Below are 21,288 nucleotides of genomic sequence, written 5' to 3'. Positions count from 1 at the left end.
TTTAATGACTTCCTGTTTCTCATTACCCAGCTTAGAGACCACCATTATTCAGCCCCTTCCCTAGACTGGCAACTCACAGGTAGTTCAGAAAGGACCTCCCAGCATATGACCTATGCACACCTGCACCGTGGCTACTGTTGGGTGATCATCAGCATCAAAATTGTTGCTGCTGTTGTTAATATTAATTTGTCATTATTGAATGCGGAGCTCTGTTATTGGTGTGCATTTCATTTTCACAAAATCAATAGGCCAATTCATTTTCTTTACCTATATTGTAGGTAAAAGATCCAGGGCTTTGTAAATGTAAAATAAATGGGTTTGTTCATTGTGACACCTCCAGTAACTGGCAGGGGTATGAGTTAGGCCTAGACTACTAACACATTTTCTGTTTATAATCATTTTCTTCATTCTTTCACCATTAAACCTTACACTGAGTTCTCAAGGAAGGAAACACTGCCATTGCTGGAGCTCCCTATGCCTTTGTAGCCCCAAACACTGAGATGAGCAGGTGGCAAACTGCCACTAAGAACAACTTTAATGCAAGAATAGTAAAATAGAAGTGAATTAATGAATTATGTTGGCGTCCTAAACACACTGCCTAATTGAATATAGATGTCTATGTTGAATCCATTTGATTCTCTTTCTCCCCTTAGCATCTCATCATCCCTGTCACATTTCTCTTGCCCGGTTAGATGTAGAAGCTTGTCTTGGGTTTCTAGTTTTCCTTTTGAGTTCAGAGTCTTTTGTTACCCTAGAATGTTTGGTTCCTGTTAAGTATTTCTATATTTCTACTCAGAGCAATTTTTGGAGAGCGAGTGGATGATGATGGTAATACATGAGTTGTTCATGTGAAAATAAAATTGAAGACATTTCTAAAATGCCATTTTATGTGGCAAGATAGGAGAGAGGTAATGAGGCTGTGGCCTGTGTTCCATTATTTTGTGACTTAGTAAAATCACACTGTCATTTTCTTCAGGGCAATGTTGCTGTGTCTTCTCTTATAGGAATTTTCTCATTTATTCTTTTATGCCTCATCACATGCTAAATCAATTTAAGTATCTAAAGTGCTGTAATTTTTAGAAAGCTCTTTCTATATAGAAGCAATTTACTCCTTATTTTACCCTTTATCTCTTTCTAATTGGCATGATTAAGTTGAACATCTGAAATTCTCTTTCCTCTTGTGTAACCAACCAATAAAGTAATTATACCTGATAACAGACATGGAGAACTTTATAAATATTTAAGTCTAAATAGCCTCATTCTCCTTTAGCATAGAGTGTGTGGCTTTAACATATTTCCAGCTGCTTCAACCCCACAGGAACACCGTTCTAAATCACACTGGGGTTTTGTTAACCAGGCTCATGTCTACCCCTGGGGTGGCGCCCTGTTAATCTTGATCTCTCTCTCTCTGAATAGCCAAATGATGAATTTGCTCAGGCTTTCCTTTCCAGGCCAGTTCTCTCAACCCACCTAAGCATCTTTCAGCAAATAGTCTGAGTATCTTAATCAGTTTTTCTCCTCTCTCATCACCTCTGCTCTCAGGGCCCTGGCGTTCTGCCCAGTGAAGTAAAACCCAACATATTTCCACTAAAGCTCATCGGTGGGATTTCCATTATGTTTCTAGGTGCCACCATTGAGAGTTGCAAGAGCTTCCATTGCAGGAGCTGAACAAACTAGGTGTTTGGGGCATTCCTGGCTCACTGAAATGGAAACCATTACTCAGTCCTTTATTCCATTTCTCCATTTTTCAGATTGTCTCCCCAGGTTCCAAGGACACCCTTGTCCATTTATAATGATTCATCTCTCTCCCTTTAGTCAGTGATCCTCTGAATTAGAACCTCTCTGACCTTCTCTCTTCCATTATTACCAGATCCAGACCCCATCATTACCTCCTTAATGTCCTGGGAGCATGCACCCTCCAACCCTGTGATACAAGGGTTAAGGCTTGACCTTTATGCCTGTGTAATTTTCTCCACCATACAGTACAGCTCTAGCTACATTGAAATAGAAGGGAAAAGAATCACATGACTTGACCTGCTGGCTACAGCAAATACTTCTTAATTCGCTGCACTATGGCATCAGTTATTCACCTCATTATAGTTTTTGTATTTTATTCATTACTTAGACAGTATGCATCCAATTGTCCTCAAACACCAAGCTATGCAAAAATATGATAAGGGATGAGAGGGATATCAAGGGACATTTTCCAACCCTTTCTGAACTCAATCTAAATCCCAGCCAAAGTGTATAGGGTTTGGATCACCCCATGTGCTGAGACGAGAGATTCTGGTCCCGCCAAGCAGCAGGTTAGGTAGGAGGAAGAATCCCCCCCACACTCATGTTCCTGCAGGCTTTTCCTTTGAAGAGAAATAAAAAAGGAAAAGAGAGACAAAATCTTGGAAAAATGGAAAAGTAGAAAAAAGAATTTCATATGGATCAAGCTCACTTTGTTCTGTGTGATACTACTGTGATGACCACGTCTATCTGTGATAGAGATCAAACATGATAGTTGTTGTATTTAGATATAGAATTTATAAAAAGGAAGTAAAATATTAATCACATAAATTAATGTTCTCAGTGGATAGTCTTCCTTCTCACTATTTCATAGCCCTGAAAAGCTTGGTTTGACTCTATTTCTTTCTTTAAACACTAAAAACATGTTCTGGTGTTTAAAACTCTGTACATGTGCATGCAGGTACCTAAGGAAGTCAGAAAAGGGCCTCCAATGCCCTGAAACTGGACAGGCAACTGTGAGTCCCCCAGTATGGGTGCTACAAACTTGGGTCCTCTACAAAGCGATACATACTCTCAACCACTGAGTTGTCCCTGAGCCATCCTTCCTGGCCTTCTATTTAAAAACAAAACAAAACAAAACAAAACAAAAAACCAACAATTGCTTTTGGAAAGTGTTTCTACTTTTTCTAAAAGATAAGAAAAGATACAGAAAAGTTACTCAACTAAATCATCATAAATATCTTTAAATATGATTATTTTGCTCTTCTTGGAAATTTCAAGTCCTGAAAAAAAAATTAAACAATCAAACTGTCAAGACATGCAGGTTGAAAACAATCTGATAAAACCTTAGCTATCCTCCGCCCCCAGCATTTCTCTGTACCAAGTCATAAGGACGGAGGAAAGTCTACATTCTCTTTTGAATCATGACAGAGGGGAGAACTTACACAACCTTCAGGAAAAAAGGGGGGACTCTTATAGAATCATACAAAAGAGAGTAAAAGCAAAATGGTTTAGTTCCTTGTAAGGAGCTCATCTTACTCAAGGGAATAATGTTCCTCCTTCCATCTTTATTAATAGCCTTCTTGTTGTTCAACTAAGCCAAACTTTCCTATTTGATATCTATTCAGATTCTTCTCAAGCTGCCGAGTTGCATCTTAATCCTAGATAAACAGAGTCAAGATTTGGATACATATTCTTATTCTAACATTTTATGAGTGTGTACTCATGGGAAACTTTGTCTTTTCCTTATTTGTAATAGAAGTCAAAATAAACGTATTTTTCAGAAAGTCAAGTGCACACCTCTAAGACAAAACAGTTGAGGAATTTAGCTTGTTAAAAGGAAGGTTTGGGTGGCCCAAACTGGTACAGCCCCTGCTATATAAGAACAAGGACTAAGTTTAGATCTCCAGTACCCATGTAGAAGTGCTTGGTAACCCTATCACTAGGATCAGATTAGGGTCAGATGGATCTTCAGAGTTCATTGGCCAGCCAGTGAACAGGGCTGCTCCAGATTCAGTGCGAAGTGCTCTATCAAAAAACAAATGAAAAACAAACAAACAAAAACCAACTTGGAAAAACTTGAGGAGGTAAGATTTGTACAGCACAAATTCAGCCTTGACAGAAACTGGAAGCAATGTGCAACGTGGATCTAACCATTTTAAGAGGAAGATATAGGATAAAATAAAATAAATTCAAATGAATAGTAGATAAAACATTTTAGAGAAATTCTTCAGGCTTACTGTAATATACTGAAGGCTATATTTTAAATTTTTCTTGTCATTTTCGATGAACATAATAATTGTGCTCACCTATGGGATACAATGAGATATTTTGAATTCATATACATCCTGATCATGTATCGATCAAATCAGAGTAATTAGCATATATATCACTGAAAGTTTTGTCATGTCTTCATGAGGATACACTCAAAATTCTGTCATTTATCTGACTCAAAATACACATTTGTGTACCTGCATATATGCATGTACATTCAAATAATACATCCTTAAATGTACCCAGTCCCAGACCATAAACCAGAATAACATTTGCAATTAAATGAACAGTGTGCTCATGACCAGCATCCCCCAAATCTCGCCTGTGAAAACCGCCATTCTTTTCTCTGCTTCTAGGAAATCAACTTTTCAAAAGCCCATATATGTGATAATTGCTCTTTGAATTACTAAGATCATACCAAACTGGAAATATTAGAGATCTTCTTGATTGTGAAACCTATGGTTTATTTAATAGACAAAGAACCTCCCAGCTAGGAAATGACAGCTGGAATTTTTCCAAAAATCTCACAGCTGAATCAAAACATGAAATTCTAACCATATGCTTCCATTTGCTGTAGAGCCATTAAAATTTACCTACAATGGGATGCAGACATGAGGTCTTTCCCCTAGCCTAGGAGGAGACCCTACTGACCATGGATAGCTACTGGAAAAGTGAAAGTTCTCTTGAAGTCAACCATATTCTAGTGGAGGGCCGCACATCGATGAGCAGTGAAAACTGGATATGATGCGCAAAATACCAGGGAGGGCCACAAAACTGGGTGTGGCACAAATCTGGGAGGAGATTTGGGAAAAAGGTAAATATGTATAAAATACATTGTACTTTTCATTTTCAAATAACTAATTCTTAAAAATGTTAAGGTAGCCTGCAAATGAAAAAAAGATGTTTATAATATAGAATTATAATTTTTGTTACTAATTATTAAAATATCCTCAGTCCTGGCAGCATGCTTTGTCTAGTACTCTTGGTGTTCACACTAGATAATTTTTCAGTTTTAATGCATAGGAACATAGTGTCTCCATCTCGCCTTCCTCTTTCTATTCTCCTCTCCTCACCTCTCTCTCTCTCTCCCTCCCTCCCTTTCTCTCTCCCTCTCTCTCCCTCTCTCTCATTATCTATCTGTCCAATATACACATACATTTTATATGTATATATGAAAGATAAATATATACATGAATATATGTATACAGAGAGAGGGGGAGAGGGAGAGAGGGAGGGAGAGAGAGAGAGAGGGAGAGAGAGAGAGAGAATTTTTCTTTTAACTTTCTGTGTTATTTCTTTACTGTCTTAAAACTATGTGACTAAGAGATAACTTAAAATAAGCCACTGATCATGGTGTTTTTTCCTTTTCTCAGAGTTGAAGTGTAAAACATTTCTCTCTATATCGAGTAGGCTTAGTACAAATTTTTGTAGATGCCCTTTGATACACTGAAACAAACTTTCTTTTTACAGAACTATCTCTGTCTTTGAATATTTCTGATAGATCATTGTTTAATTTTAATAAATGGTGTGTCTTAGACCTCATGAGATACCAACATCTTTTAAATAGCCAATATATTGGATTCCACTGGCACACTTTCTAGCATCAAACAGACCTTAACCTTTTAAATCAATTAATATGATTATCACACATTATTACCCATTTATTCTTTGTAGGTGGGCTATCAGAATTACTCAAATGCACTAAACAGAGAAGTGGAATACATCCTAATGTCATGACACATTTTCAGAAGTCACTAACATGGAACTGTTCTTGTTTTATCTTTTTATCTTACCCACAGTTGTGTTTCAGGGTGAGATATTTAAAATACAATCTCAAATATTAGACAAATCATTTTACAAAGAAGTATTTGCAATATGCACCAGTGACTCGGGCATTTTTAGGATATGCAACAATTTCCCTATTATTATATTAAATGAACTCATGGACATACTTGAATATAAGCATAATACTTATTTCATAGTATCTCAAATATGTCACGTCACATTATTCTGTTCCCTCCAAATCATTAACTGATGGGAACAATACCTTGCAAGTGCCATTGTCATGGTTTGTCTTAGGGCTGCTTTATTCGTTAGTGAATTCTTTATCCTTATTTCCTTTCTTTATTATAATTAATGCGTGAGAAACGGAGTCATTGATTCTTATATGTGCATTCTGGGCTGTGTGAGTTGCTTCTTCATGGTGTTAACTTCTCTTTCTAATTGTTGCTTTTCTTGGCAATAGACCTAAAACCACTGAATTTAGACTCAGCTTTTCTAGAGGCTGGAGAGATTGCTCAGTGTTAAGAGCTCTTCACTCTTGCAGAGGACCCTGAATTCAGTTCCATCATTCACATTGCAGCTTAGAACTCTCCGTAACTGTTTCTGGAGAGACTTGATATCATCTTCTGGCCTCCAAGGGCAACAAGTACTCCCATGCTACATGTGCATCATTCAGGCAAACACTTAGATACATCAAATGTAAACAAGTAAATCCTAATTTCAGCTTTTCAGACGACAACACGACTGCATAGATGATGTTCTGTGAGATTCTGATGCTGATTCATCCTGCTGTAGGTACAAAGTATCTAATTGTGCCAAAAGATAATCTTAAAATTAATCAATAAACTCAAGTAGAGGCAAAGTAACCCATATCATGACGTTCTCCTTTATTGGCTGATTTTAGCATCCATTCATATTGTACATATGATTCTTCATTTTACATATGTACATGTGATTAATTATTTCATTAGGAATTGTAAACAATGCTTTTCTTTTTTCTTTTGCTTTTTGGCTTGGATTTTCTTCTCTCTCTCTCTCTCTCTCTCTCTCTCTCTCTCTCTCTCTCTCTCTCTGTCTTTCTCCCCTCTCTCTCTTATTTTTTACATCCCAACCAGTTTCCCCTCCCTCTTCTCCTCTAATCCATCACCCACTATCTCCCCTCTGCCTCATCCCAGCACTCCTCATACATTTCTGTACATAAAATCCATCAAGATCAACCAAACATGGCATATCAAGTAAGAATCGGCATATCCCTTCATAGTATGACTGGATGAGGCAACACAGTATGAGGAAAAGTGTCCCAAAAGCAGGCAGAAATGTCAGAGGCAGCCCCTGCTCCCACTGTTGGGAGCCCCACAAGAAGACAGAGCTACACAACTGTAACATATGCAGAGGGCCTAGGTCAGTCCCATGCAGGCTCCCTGGTTGATGGTTCACTTTCTGAGAGCCCTTATGGACCCAGACTAGTCGATTCTATGGGTGTCCTTGTGATGTCCTTGACTCCTATTGCTCCTACAATCCTTCCTCCCCTTCTTCAGCTGGATTGCCCAACTCTGCCTTATGTTTGGCTGTGGGTCTCTCTATCTGTTTCCATCAATTTTTCGATGAAGCCCCTCTGATGACAGTTGGACTAGGTACCTATCTCAGAACTTATTGTAGGCAGGACAAATTGAAGATCAAAGATTTCTGGGCTGGGATGGGGGTAGAAGAGTGGAAGACAGGGTGGGAACAAGTTGGGTCATGTGGAAGAGGATGGAGAAAGAGAGTACTGAAAAGAAAACTGGAATTGGGGCACATTTCAAGAACAAGCTAGAAACCCTGTACAATGCAAACTCCCAGGAATCTATGAGAGTGACCCTAGCTAAGACTCCTAGCAATGAGGAATACAGAGCCTGAATGGGCCATGTCCTGTAACCAGACAAGACTTATTAGACTTAGACTTACTCTAGTGGAGTAATTAGGACACCAGCTCAATCAAAAAACAATGGTTTTCTCATTATCTAATTAATTTTGCAATTACTACCTAATTTCTTTTTCATAGACCTTTTCCTCACTAACCTTTTAAAAACAGTGTTCATCACCCATGGAAGGAGTTACAGAGACAAAGTTTGGAGCTGTGACGAAAGGATGGACCATCTAGAGACTGCCATATCCAGGGATCCACCCCATAATCAGCTTCCAAACACTGACACCATTGCATACACTAGCAAGATTTTGCTGAAAGGACCCAGATATAGCTGTCTCTTGTGAGACTATGCCGGGGCCTGGCAAACACAGAAGTGGATGCTCACAGTCAGATAGTGGATGGATCACAGGGCCCCCAATGGAGGAGCTGGAGAAAGTACCCAAGGAGCTGAAGGGATCCGCAACCCTTAAAAAGTGAACCATCAACCAGGGAGCCTGCATGGGACTGACCTAGGCCCTCTGCATATGTTACAGTTGTGTAGCTCTGTCTTCTTGTGGGTGGAACAACATTATGAACTAACCAATACCCCGGAGCTCTTGACTCTAGCTGCATATGTATCAAAAGATGGCCTAGTCGGCCATCACTGGAAAGAGAGGCCCATTGGACATGCAAACTTTATATGCCCCAGTACAGGGGAACGCCAGGGCCAAAAAAATGGGAATGGGTGGGTAGGGAAGTGGGGGGGAGGGTATGGGGGACTTTTGGGATAGCATTGGAAATGTAATTGAGGAAAAGATGTAATAAAAAATATTTTAAAAATAAAATAAAATAAAATAAAAACAGTATTCATGCAGGAAACAGAATAAATTGTTATTTTTCTTTGTTTCTCAATTTTCAAATGTATATGTACCCTATTAACTACCAGTGACAGCTAATGAGGCCATACTGTAGGTTTTATTTTTCTGTTCCCAACATGAGTGAGGATGTGTATAATTTAATCTGCTTCAGTCAGTTTGAGTTACTCTTTTTATCTTTATGTATCCCAACAAGGCAAAAACAAAAAACAAAAAACTAAAACAAAAACAAAAAACTAAAAACTAAAACAAAAACAAAAACAAAAAACCAAAACCTCCTCTTCATTAAGAGGGGTTCTCTGCTCATAGAGTTCTTCTATTTATCCTCAGATCAATTTACATACCATTAATGAGAACTCCTTCATGATTCATCTTGTTTACTTTGTTTTTGTTTGACGTTGTTCTATTCCTCTTTAAAAATCTGCTCAGATTGGGCTCAGAAGGGTGATGACAGAGTACTTCCCAGCAGGCAGGAGAACCTGGATTTATCCTCAACACACTTCAACACTAGTTTAAGAATAAAATTGTCTTTGTTTTTTAGCACAAGATGTCTCAATGCAATGGAAAGTCTGACTCTATTTCTGGGATATAAATTGATATTTTGCATACGATTTTTGAGTTTAGGCTCAAACATGAGCTTGAAGATATATATGGAAGAGAAGAAAAACTCTCTCTCTCTCTCTCTCTCTCTCTCTCTCTCTCTCTCTCTCTCTCTCTCTGTCTTTCCCTCTCCCCCCCCCTTTCTGGGACGGGTGTGGGTATGGGGTGTCGGTGTCTTCTCAACAAGATTTTTGTAGTATCACAGTAGAAAATTAATGAGTCGTTCTCCTGGTTCTGACCTCTAAAGTACTTTTACAGAGTGAGAAGGCCTAGTCGGTAACTGTTTACTTACTTGTTATCCTCCTTAGGGTGATGTGTCTTGGTCAAAACATATTTATACACAGATCCGATGTCTGTACTTATTATTTTACCACCAGCTCAGCAATGTTTAAACAAAAGAAATAATTTTTAATATATTCTATTGCATTTTAGGTGTTTTCTGTTGGAAAAATTGTCTCAGCACATCTGGTACAATATATTGATTCGTGTGTGTGTGTGTGTGTGTGTGTGTGTGTGTGTGTGTGTGTGTGTGTGTTTTTAAGTGGGGGAGAGATATAAGAAAAAGTTCCAGTTACCCTAGAGCCTAACTCTTCATTCTCTTTTATTGCTGAATTGCTGTGGCTTCAAAGTCTGGGTTGTAAAGTCCTTTTCCTCACACAACTTCCCGTGCCATTTCTCTTGCTTTCCATCATGGCTGAATTATTTAAGACATGTTTATGGGGTTTCCAACAGAGCTTTAAAATAAAAGATTGGCCACAGTGTGATATCCTGGCTACATTTTCTCTTTCTCAAAGAAGAGCAGAAATATATATTTAAAAAACTAAATCTTTTGGAAAATTGCAAAATCTGCATTGTTGGAACACCAGGGCGAGTGGCAGGAAAGCAAAAGCAACTTGCATTTGATCCAGGCACTGAGGAGGCAGGCTCATGGTTGCTATTATTTTTTAAGTAGGATTAAAAAAATTTTCTTGGCAGTTGACGATTCATATGTGAGTATCATACGCATTCTAACACTCTTATCATGTCAATTTTAAATCACTCTTCAAAGAAACCAAGTCTTTAATACCACATAAAATATGCTGATTAATAAAAATATCAACATTCAAAATATACAGAATATTCCCTCTATTATTTTATTCAAAAGTGTTAACTGCAAGGAACATATAACCTCTCTATTTCTTTTTTATAATTTTAATTTTAATTGAAAAGAGATTTCTTTTCAAAAATATATTTTGATCATGGTTTCATGATCAATGAAACATCTCTTCAAAGAAAATCTTACTTATTTTCATCTCTATTACATTTTTAAAAAATAAAGATCCTGGCACAGTAGTACATAGTCACAATCTCAGCACTTGGAAGGCTCAAGGTCAGCCTGAGCTATAGGAAGAGAGCCTAGGTTAATAGATGATGGATGGACAGATGGATGGATGGACGGATGGATGGATGGACGGACGGATGAATGGACGGATGGACGGACGGACGGACGGACGGACGGACGGATGGATGGATGGATGGATGGATGGATGGATGGATGGATGGATGGATAGATGGACGGACGGATGGATGGATGGATGGATGGATGGATGGATGGATGGATGGATGGATGGATGGATAGAAGCAAAGGTAGGTGGCAAAGGGTTGCATTTCTGGCCAAGATGGAGTAACACAGATCAATTTACTCTCATGCTTGAACCTAATAAAAAACAGACAGACTATACAATAGTTTTCACCACACTGGGAACCAGCAAGGCTGCAGAACAGATCAGGCACACCCTGTGATTGCTCTGGCTTACCTACATGCGTGAATATACTCATGTAGTATATAACATGGTTGTGGGGTACAGAAACTGGGCAGAGTCAGCAGGTTCCTTGAGCTGTGAAAATGAGCTGTGCACTGGGAAGATCAGTACAAAGTTCACATTAACACTAACACAGAGAAAACTGTACACAGAAAGACAAGGCCACCAATGACCCACTTCCTGGAACAAATACCCACTGGAACAGATCATGCATGTAAAAAGAAGAGGAAAGAAAGACAGAAAATCAAACAAAAACACCCATTGCCAAGAGGATTAGAGCGCAGAAAGACTGCTGCACATAGTTCAAAGGCTGATACCCGTTTTAACAAGCTAAGCTAACACTAAAGATCTTCACCGTTTGTGGGGTCTTGATGGTGCTAGGAAAGCGTTCCTCAGTAATGGGGAATCATTAGCGTTCCCCTAAATATGATGTTGGTCCTGCCTACCAAATCCTAAAGCCAATACCCAGAAAGATAGAACAATTTCCAAGTAATTTGAATGTAACCCAGAGCAAAGCTTCAGTATGTTTATATGAGTATAAAAGTGCCAGTTCTGAACAAGGTAGAGTTCACAAGGTTTGGCATGCAGTCAAAATTTAGCAACATACAAAGAAAGGTGAAGCTAGAGCCTATTAAAAAGGAAAAAATGCAATCAGGACCAGTGGAGAATTGTCATATGTATGAATCAGCAAACAAAGGTGTTCATTTATATTGTTTTATTCTTTCATGAGTTAAAAAAGATGAAGCACAGAAATAATAGGTACAAAGAAAATAATCAAATAAAACTTCTAAAGGTAAATAGTGTAACACTCAAGATATGCTTTCTGAGTGAGATAGGATTAGCCACTGCAGCAGAAATGTTTTTCAGCAAGAAGATAAAGAAACAGAAAGACCCCAAATTAAATATAGAGTGGCAGAATTAATATGTTTTTAAAAGGTATCAGTTAACTCTGATACAAAGTGTGGCATAATAAACAGGAGATTTATGTTCCTGAAGAGGCAAAAAAGGGCATAGTGTTTGAATAAATAAGACCAAGAAGTTTTCTAAGTTTGAGTACACGAATTCCAACAAATTTCAAGCACAAGAAACACAAAGGAACCTAAAACAAATCCCATCACAGTTTCAAGCTAGTTGGAGAGAATCTTAACAACTAGAAAGAAAAGCATGTGGTATATAGAAGAATGAAGTTATACATGAGAGAATTCTTACTGGAATAAGCATATGCAAGAACACAATGGAACACCACTTAGAAAATTTTCATATATTAATTACACTTATAATGATACTTTCATTATAACATTTTCATATAGTGTATCGTGTACTTTTTCATATTAACCTGTGATGACTGACTCTTGTTACTTCTGCAGATACCCTTCCTCTTCCCAACTAGTCGCCCCCCTTTCTAGTTTCATGGAGTGTTTGTTTGTGTTCTGCTATTTTTCTGTTTGTGATTCATTAAGGTTCCTTGCAGGATCCTGAGTGAGAGATTATTAACAAGAGCTCAGGCTTAAACCTTACCCCCAACACACACACACTCACATGCACACACATGTACACATGTACACACATGTGCATGCACACACACACACACACACACACACACACACACACACGGATCCCATCCTCTACTTTCAAATCTCATGTTCTTTACAGTCTATCCCTTAGCCTCTTTCTTCCACCTTCATGAGTCTCTTTCTTATTTCCAGGCCTCATATACACCTACTGTTACATAAGTGCACATATATAAAAATTAAAAGCCATGATCTCCGAGAAAACATGTGGCATTTCCTACTCTGACCCTGTTACTTAATATTAAATAATATAATATTTTCCAGTTCTATCCACTTTCCTGTATACTTTGTAATTTAATTTTTGTAGATAAATACAATTCTATTACTTATTTGATCCCCAGTGATTAGTTGAGGGACATCTAAACTGATCCCTTTCCTAGCTATTGTGAACAAAGCATCAGTAAAAAAAAAAAAAATGTTTGTGCAAGGATGTCCGTGGTAAGACAGTCCTATAGCATGCCCAGGGGCGATAAAGCTGGGTTATGTGGTATCTCCATTTCCAGCTTTTTGAGAAGCTTCCACACTGATTTTTGTAGGGAGAATTCTGGAGTTTTGATTTCTTTTAAAAACACAGAAATACTATAAAGATGTGTTTTTTGTTTAATCCCAGGTAGGGGGATACAGGGTTGCTTTACAAAAGCTGGCTAAGATTTGCTTCATGCTCTAACAGAGGTGTGATTTTGCCAGCTGCACATAGTTTCTGCTATTAGGTGATGTTTGGAATTCTGGGGACTTTTCAGAGGGTGTATAAAAGCCGGGCGTGATGGCGCACGCCTTTAATCCCAGCACTCGGGAGGCAGAGGCAGGCGGATTTCTGAGTTCGAGGCCAGCCTGGTCTACAAAGTGAGTGCCAGGACAGCCAGGGCTACACAGAGAAACCCTGTCTCGAAAACCCAAAAAAAAAAAAAAAGAAAAAGCGGAGTGCATTGCTGTTTGTTGTTGTTTGTTGGTGGTTGCTTTTGGCTGTGATTTGTTAAGCAGCCATGCCTAAAGAAGAAATAACAAGAAGAAGAAATTAGATATCCTAATGGTGGAGAGCAAGCTTGGCCCAAGACACTCCCAATCAGCAGGAAGTAGTCTAACAATAGTGTTGTCCCCTTTCTGACCCCTGACATTTTCCAGGGATCTCTTTCCTTTCCTCTCTATCCTTTTGTTCCATCTTTTATCTAGTGTGAGGGGATTGAAAGGATGGAAGACAAGAGGTTGAGAAAGGTAGAGGAAAGAAGAACCCATAAAGCAGCAAAAGACTAGCTACAACTTTCCACAGTGGCTACACTCACAAGCTTCTTCCAGCATCAGTGAATAAGGGGTCATTCTTTCCCCAGATCCATGCCAGCTTTCTTGTCATAGTTTTCTTGTGGACAGGCATTCTGAATGGGATCATGGATAGTTTTACATGGCATTTTTTTGATGTCTAAAGATGGTAAACATTTCTAAGAATATTTGCTGGACATTTGTCCTTGTTCTTTCAAGAACTCCCTGCTCAGTTCCTTAGCCCACATTTATTAGGCTTTTGTTATTATTGTCCTTTGTATATTTCAGATCTTTACCTTCTGTCATAGGTATAATTGGCAAAGATTTTCTCCCACCCTTTAGGTTGTCTCTTCACTTGACTAACAGTTTCCTCTGCTGTACAAAAGCTTTATAATTTTGTGAGGTCCCATCTTCAATTGTTGGTCTTATTTCCTGAACTACTGGAGAGTTATTCAAAAAGCAATTACCTAAACCTATATCTTAAAGTATATTCCCTGTGGAACACTACATTTTAAAGTACCAGGGTCGGGAGGGGGGATGTCAGTCGAAAATGCCATACTTAGAAGAATATCTTTGATACATGTATATTATATAAAACCCTTTTCAGATATATTAAAACTGAAAGAATTTAAAAGTAACACATTCCTACAAGGTGTGAAAGGCACAAACATCACAACCAGATAACTTGACTAAATCAATTTTGTACAAAGACATACTGCATTCTGAGCCATATAGCAAGTTTTAATCAACATAAATAGATCCAAGTCACAAAACATATATTTTATAATTAGAACAAAATTAAATTCAAAATGGATTACTAGAAAAAGTTCTGCAAAATTCCCAGAATATTTAGGAACAAAGTAAGCATTTCCAAGAAGCCACGGCTCAAACACACAATCAAGAACTCTAACGTATTCTCATTTAGAGATGTTGCATCCTCCTAGTGGACTGGATGTGAATGAAAACACAGCATCTTAACATTGTGAGATTTCCCCCTTCAGAAATGGAATTCATGGAACTGAGAAAAGAAGGAAAAGTCATAAAGCCATGTCCTCAGCATCTACTCTCACTTCAAAACCAAAGAGAGCAGATGTGATCTGCAGAAAGACAAAAGGACAAGTGGAGGGCAGGGCAGGAATTAAGTTTAAAAAAATAAAAGAAAAAAAGAAAAACAGTAGAAACCATCAATAAAAATGAAAGGTAGTTGTTTGGTGAGAAACACAATAGAGTGGAACATTATCTAACTAGGCCAACACAGAAAAAGAAACCAGGGCACAACTGAAGGATACTAAGACAGTAAGCATCTCTCCACTTTAACTCATGAGCACAAAAGAGATGCACTAAGGCCCAGGAAACCACAACCAGTGAGCACTCAGTCAGGATGAGGCAGATGACCAGAGCACCACTCTAACTATTAAAGAAAATGAGTTTGTACTAATTCTGCCAGAAAAGCAATCTCCAGACCCAGATGGTCTCACTGGAATTTTCTACATTTACAGAAAGAATAATAGTGATCAAATGCAGTGTCATCCAGGAGTTAGAGAAGGCGAGGAAATCCCCAAAACCATTTTATGAGTCCAGAGTGAACCTGATATAAAAACCAAGGAGAGTAAGAAAAAAATACCACAGAACACAACATTCCTTAGCAAAATATTATATAAACTGACTGAACACTATAGAAAAGGAATAAAACAACCAAGCCTTGTTTATTCTGAAAAATAAACTGGGATTATTTATTCTTTTACAAAATCTCAGTCAATCTACCATCTTAACAGTTTAAACGGGAAAATGCTACCCATTGATGTATCAAAGGTATTTAATGGAATTCAGCATTCACATAAAATCTCTCAGCAAATTAAATATAAATGGAATCTTTTTCTGCAAAAGGGCACCTATAGAAATTCCATATAGGTAACAATGTATTTAGTGTGAAAGCCAGAATGTTTCAGTCTAACCATGAGAAGGCAAGTATGAATGCGTCTCAGCACTCCAGTCTAAAACTACTGTGGAAAGCCCTAGCCAATGCAACAAAGAAGGGAAGGGCAAAACAACTGGAAAGGGGGCATAAAAGCCATTCCTGTTTGTAGAGTTATGATTAGTAATATTTCTGAAGATACACAAAAAATTTATCAAAAAATTAAATGTAAAAATGCACTGGGAGCTGAAGAGATGGGTGTAGTGGAATGGGCATCAGGTGGTCTTCCAGAGGATCTAGGTTCAGTTCCCAGTACCCATATCAGGTGGCTCACAATTATCTGTAACTCCAACTCCAGGGGATCTGATACCCTCTGGTCACAGTAGGCACATAGATGCACATGATACCTATACATTCACACAGACACATACATACACATAAACTATAAAAAAATGAAAAATGTTTTTAAAGAGTTTAAAGTGTTTTAAGAGTTTAAAGCCTCTTAAGAGTTAAAGTGTACTTAGTAAGGTTGCAGGATACAAAAGCACTATACAAAAAAATGTGTAGATTTGTCCACACTGTCTTAAAACTGAATAAATTTTGAAATTGCATTAAGAACTACTGTTTAAGAAATAGGGATAGAATGGAGGAAAACAAAATAGGGCTAGATCTAATAAAGCTTATGCACAGCACACATTCTATAAGCTGTATTATTGATAAATGATATCACGGCAGTTCTAAATGAATAAAAAGGTGTGTCCCACTCATGTGCTGGCACACATAGCAGGCAAATAAAGTATCATTTTTCAAGTTGATGTCTAGATTTGCTGGCATTCCAATCACAATCCAGGAACATACGGACAATTTCAAAACTCAAGAACATTAGAAGAGTTAGAACAAACATTTTAAGTAAAGTTTATATTACTCCTTATTAAGCTTGTATAAAGCTGTAGTAATCACAGCACTGTAGTGTAGTGGAGAGAGACAGAGACAGATACAGATACACAGAGACACGGGGACACAGAAAGACAAAAAGAGAGACAGACAGATAGAGACTGACAAACAGAGACAGAAAGACAAAATGAGACAGACAGACAGACTGACGACAGAGAGTCCACAGATAGATCCACATAAATATAACCAAAGTGTCATTCAATAGAAACCAAATAGTCTTTTCAATAAATACTTTTAAAAAAAACCTTGGATATCTATATATCAGAAAACAAAATCACAACATAAAACCTCAGTCTATACAAAAATCAACAAAAAAATAGGTTATATAAGTATAAACTATTAAATTTTTCATGGAAAAAAAACAGAGTAGAAAAATCTTTTTGACCTAGGATTGGGCAGAGTTCTTCAATGTAGGAGCAAAAACAGAAGCCATAGAGCAAGAGATTAAAGAGTGGAATTCATCTTTGAAAGATGAAAATATATTCACTCTATAATTAAGAATTCTCCCTGCTGGACATTTAGTATGGAAATAAAGGCTTAGCTTTGGACAGAAGCAGGTATAGGAACATCCACAACATCTCTCCTTGTAATCATCCCCTCCCCTCGCCAATTCTCCAAGACGAGATTCACCAACAGAATGAAGTGGTCTGGTCCGTGTGTACCAAGAGACAAATAACTAATAACTGACTGCTGCAGTCTGGCTATCCAGAGCCATTGTGCTAAGTGAAAGGGGCAGCTCTCAGAGGGCTACACTTAGCATCAGATAACTCATTCATTTGACATTCTTTGAGAACAAAACTCTAGTAGTGCAGAATAGATCTGTGTTTCCAAGAGTTAGGGAAGCAGCCAAAACTCACTATAAACTCAGAGCATGAGAGAGTTTTGGGTGGGATAAAAGAATTCTTCCATATCCTCAATGTGGCGGTAGCTAAGCATGTCATATGACCTATATCTGTTAAACGTGCAATAAAATTGGCAACTTATAACCACATCCTGATCATCTTCATTTCATTTTTCCCAAGTCTCCTATCAAATCTCTCTGGTGATTTTATTCAGTTACAAGTGTACCGTGACCAACCTATTGAATAATGTCTTTGACTTTTCCTTGAAAGGAGAAAGTATACTTTGCATGCTTGCTGACGGTCTCTGAGTTTTTGGTGAGGTTCCTGGAGTTCCTAGGCACATCCCAAGAGGCCCATTCTCTCCATCTGCATCTTCAGTGTCTCCTGTTAGCACTTCATCTATCTTACAGAATCCGCTTCATTTAGATCAGGAAAGGCATGTGGTCTCCTCTCTGAATGATTTAATCTGTGCATCGGGGTCACTCCGACAAGCTTTCCTTTTTGTCATTTTTATCAGTTTGTTAAGAGTCTCCATTTCATGATATGGCTCCCACCTCCCGCACTTTCTACCCACATTGAATGTCCTGTATGTCCTGTTTTCTATCTAACTGTTTCGTCATTGTGGCCCCTTATTTCTTGGGACCATTTTGCATCATCTTCCTAGCACCCAGAATTTCTTAGCTGGTTCTTAACTACTCACCCTTCAAGCTGTCTGTAGGTATTCTCAGAGGTGGCAGATCTCTCCTTACTGTTCCTACAGTATGTGGTGTGGCTACCACTTGAGCCACTATCACATTGCTCAGAAACTTATTGCTATTTTTCCCAACATCCCATACCTAAAACAAACAAACAAAAAAAAAAAACTCTTGTGAAAAAGATTCTTTTCTTCATCCTTTCTATGTCCTCAGTCCCCATGTCTTAGTCATATACAGAACAGAACATAATTAGTGGCTGTTGATCCACTCTATACAGCATCCTACCATCTACTGTCTTTCTTGTGGTTGGCAACAGCACTGAGTTGTTGAGCAATGTTAATCATAGAGGCTTCTGGGGGGACCCCACTTGTTTTCTAGACTTCAGTGTGTTCTGTGTGTAAGACTTTTGTATAGGATGTGGGGTAGGGACAATTTCTTTAATTCCTTTCTCCTTCCTGGAAATCTCTTTAATTAAATTTTCCAAAGCCGTTTGCTAGTGACCTACAGGTCCCAGGGGATTATTGCATGTGTAGGAACTAGCCTGGCTTTCAGCCTAAAAAATGGTTTATTGCTTCAGAGAGCAAAATTACTTTCTAGACAATTTAAACTGGATTTTCTTTCTGCATATACTTTAGAAAATAATGGGAAAATAAACATAAATTATCCAGACCCTAAAAAAGAGGGTTTTAAGTGGTTATAGGTCACCTGGCTAGGCATGGTTCTGGTAAGAGATCCCAGTAAGAGACTGACTGCTTTCAAGCCCTTAGGCTAATTGCTTAGACCTTGAGATCTAAGATTTGTTCTTGAGATCTATATTTTCATATTCATTAATAATGAAATAGGTAAAGACATGTTGTCTTCTTAATGTTCTATATTGTCCCTCTATTTACTGATCTCTCTCTCTCTCTCTCTCTCTCTCTCTCTCTCTCTCTCTCTCTCTCTCTCTCTCTCTCTCTTACATGAATATATTATTCACCTACTCAGTTATAGACAGATACCCTAGTTAGAGACAAGAGCTGTATGCTAAGCAGTTGGATGGCTGTAGTTCCTTGAAGACAACACAGGTCACTTGGCTGGCTACATATCAAAGCAAAAGTGACATACACCTTAGAGTAAGTACAGGAATGTGATCTTAGAGGTTAGAGTAAGAGAAGGTCGTGGTTACCTGAGTTTCATTTATAGATAGTTAAATATCAAAGTCAAATAGTCTTGTAAGCTGTGTAAGAAATCTATATCTGTTTTCAATGCAGGGACAAAATAGGGTCATTTCCATGACCTTGTAAAAGAATCTGAAGCTTTTAACTGTATACATATCTTCAGTCCTAAATTTCGTATCTTCAGTTTTCCAGTATGAGATTAAGATAAATATATCCTTTAATGGCATTTATCCTTCATGTCTTTATCCCACAGGCTAATGGGTAGGGTTTTGGTATGTTAATAGTGCTTCTGAGTTATGAAAAAAAATGCAACTCACATGAGAACATTTGAGTTACTTATTCAAAGATAGGCTAAATTTAACCTCAAAGAAATTATTACTTCACTGGTATCTCTGAATGTCTTCTAAAATAAGATCAATTTCCCTGTGTCTGGGATATTTTAGATATGGCCTGGCCTAATGGTGGGGGAGTGAGCAAGTAGCTGGGCTATTAATGTTTCTTCCATTTTCATGTCCCTCTGATGGCCTTCTCAGCCAATCAAAGCTCAGACAAGTAGAGCTGCGAGAACAGCTGCCCTGGTGAACTCTTGCTGTGAAAAGATCCATACACTGCCCAGTGACACACAGTGAATGCTCTGGACTAAACTCTCTAGTCAGCAGAGAGACAGGAAAGGCGAGACTCATACAGTCCCCGTGAGAGCAAGACAGCTTAGCTGAGCACAGTGAGCATGTATTACCATAAATCAAGAGGCCATTTAATAAATGCCCAATTAAGGTAAAACAACTTCCCAAGGATACATAATTATCCAGAAAAGCTCCCCGAGTACTGGTGGCATTGGGAGTATTCAATAGTGAGCCCCAAAGTCAGAAAACAAACAAACAAACAATCAAAACCCAATGTGTGCATGAGGGAAGGAAAACCCTACCTACGTTGTCCAGTATATTACACAGAAGTAAAATTATTCATCCCATCACAATGGACAAAAGGGTGCTTTGTACTATCTTTCTGGTGGTGGTTCTTGTTGAATATTATGGTTTGAATCTGAATTTTTAGGAGTGGGGCCTTACTAGCAGAAATAGTCCAGTAGGAGTGAGCATTCTAGGGTTATGGCCATCTCCTCCATGTTAGTCACCTACTGTTTCCTGGTCCACTCGTGGTGGGTAAGCAGTCACCATGGTGCTCTCCTGCCACAGTGAACTGGGCATGTCTGGCATTGTCCACACAGAGAGAATGAAACCCTACAAATGGTTCACAACAAAATCATTTTTTCTTTCCTTACACAGTTTCTTGTTGTGTATTTTGGTCACAGTGGTACAAAAGTAGCTGAGACAGAAACACCTACTTTCATAGGGCTACCTTTCTAGGCTGAGTGTTGAGGGTGAACACCCCTAGGTTTTTCTCTTTAGACTGTCATATTCCTTACCTTCTCAGCAGGAAACTCTTCCTGGATACGTATGCAAACTCCTTTAAGGAGGAAGCATCAATTCACAGTTTGCAGTTGGCTTCTGAACACAGTTCCTGGAAGCACATCCTTGCAAGCTGAGAGACAGTTTTGAGACAGTCTCACTCTGCAGTTCAGGCTGGCCCGGAGCTCACCGTATTCCTGCCTCAGCATAAAACATACTGTGATTGCAGGCATGAGGCACTACCTCTGCTCCCAAAGGTTAAATAACCACGGAGGCTTGCTTCTCAGAAGCTGGCTTGAAGGCTGCCCCTTTAGTAAGGAGCTGCTCTGAGTAAATGTCTACTCAGAGAAACAACTCAAGGACTCATCCCTGGGTATCTGGCATATGGTAGTTGATAAGCCACAGTCAACACTATCTTTCTTACTTGAGCAAACATATGCCTCTCCAATAAATATAGTTGCAAAAGGAATGGATTAAAGGGTCACGGACCTGAGAAGAATGGAAGAGAAAGTGTGTGGGTAATCCGTCTCTCTAATTATTCT

This window comes from Mus caroli, unplaced genomic scaffold (assembly GCF_978045245.1).
Source record: "Mus caroli unplaced genomic scaffold, Mus_caroli_1 scaffold_6, whole genome shotgun sequence".
NCBI lineage: Eukaryota > Metazoa > Chordata > Mammalia > Rodentia > Muridae > Mus > Mus caroli.
This window is presented reverse-complemented; position numbering follows the sequence as displayed.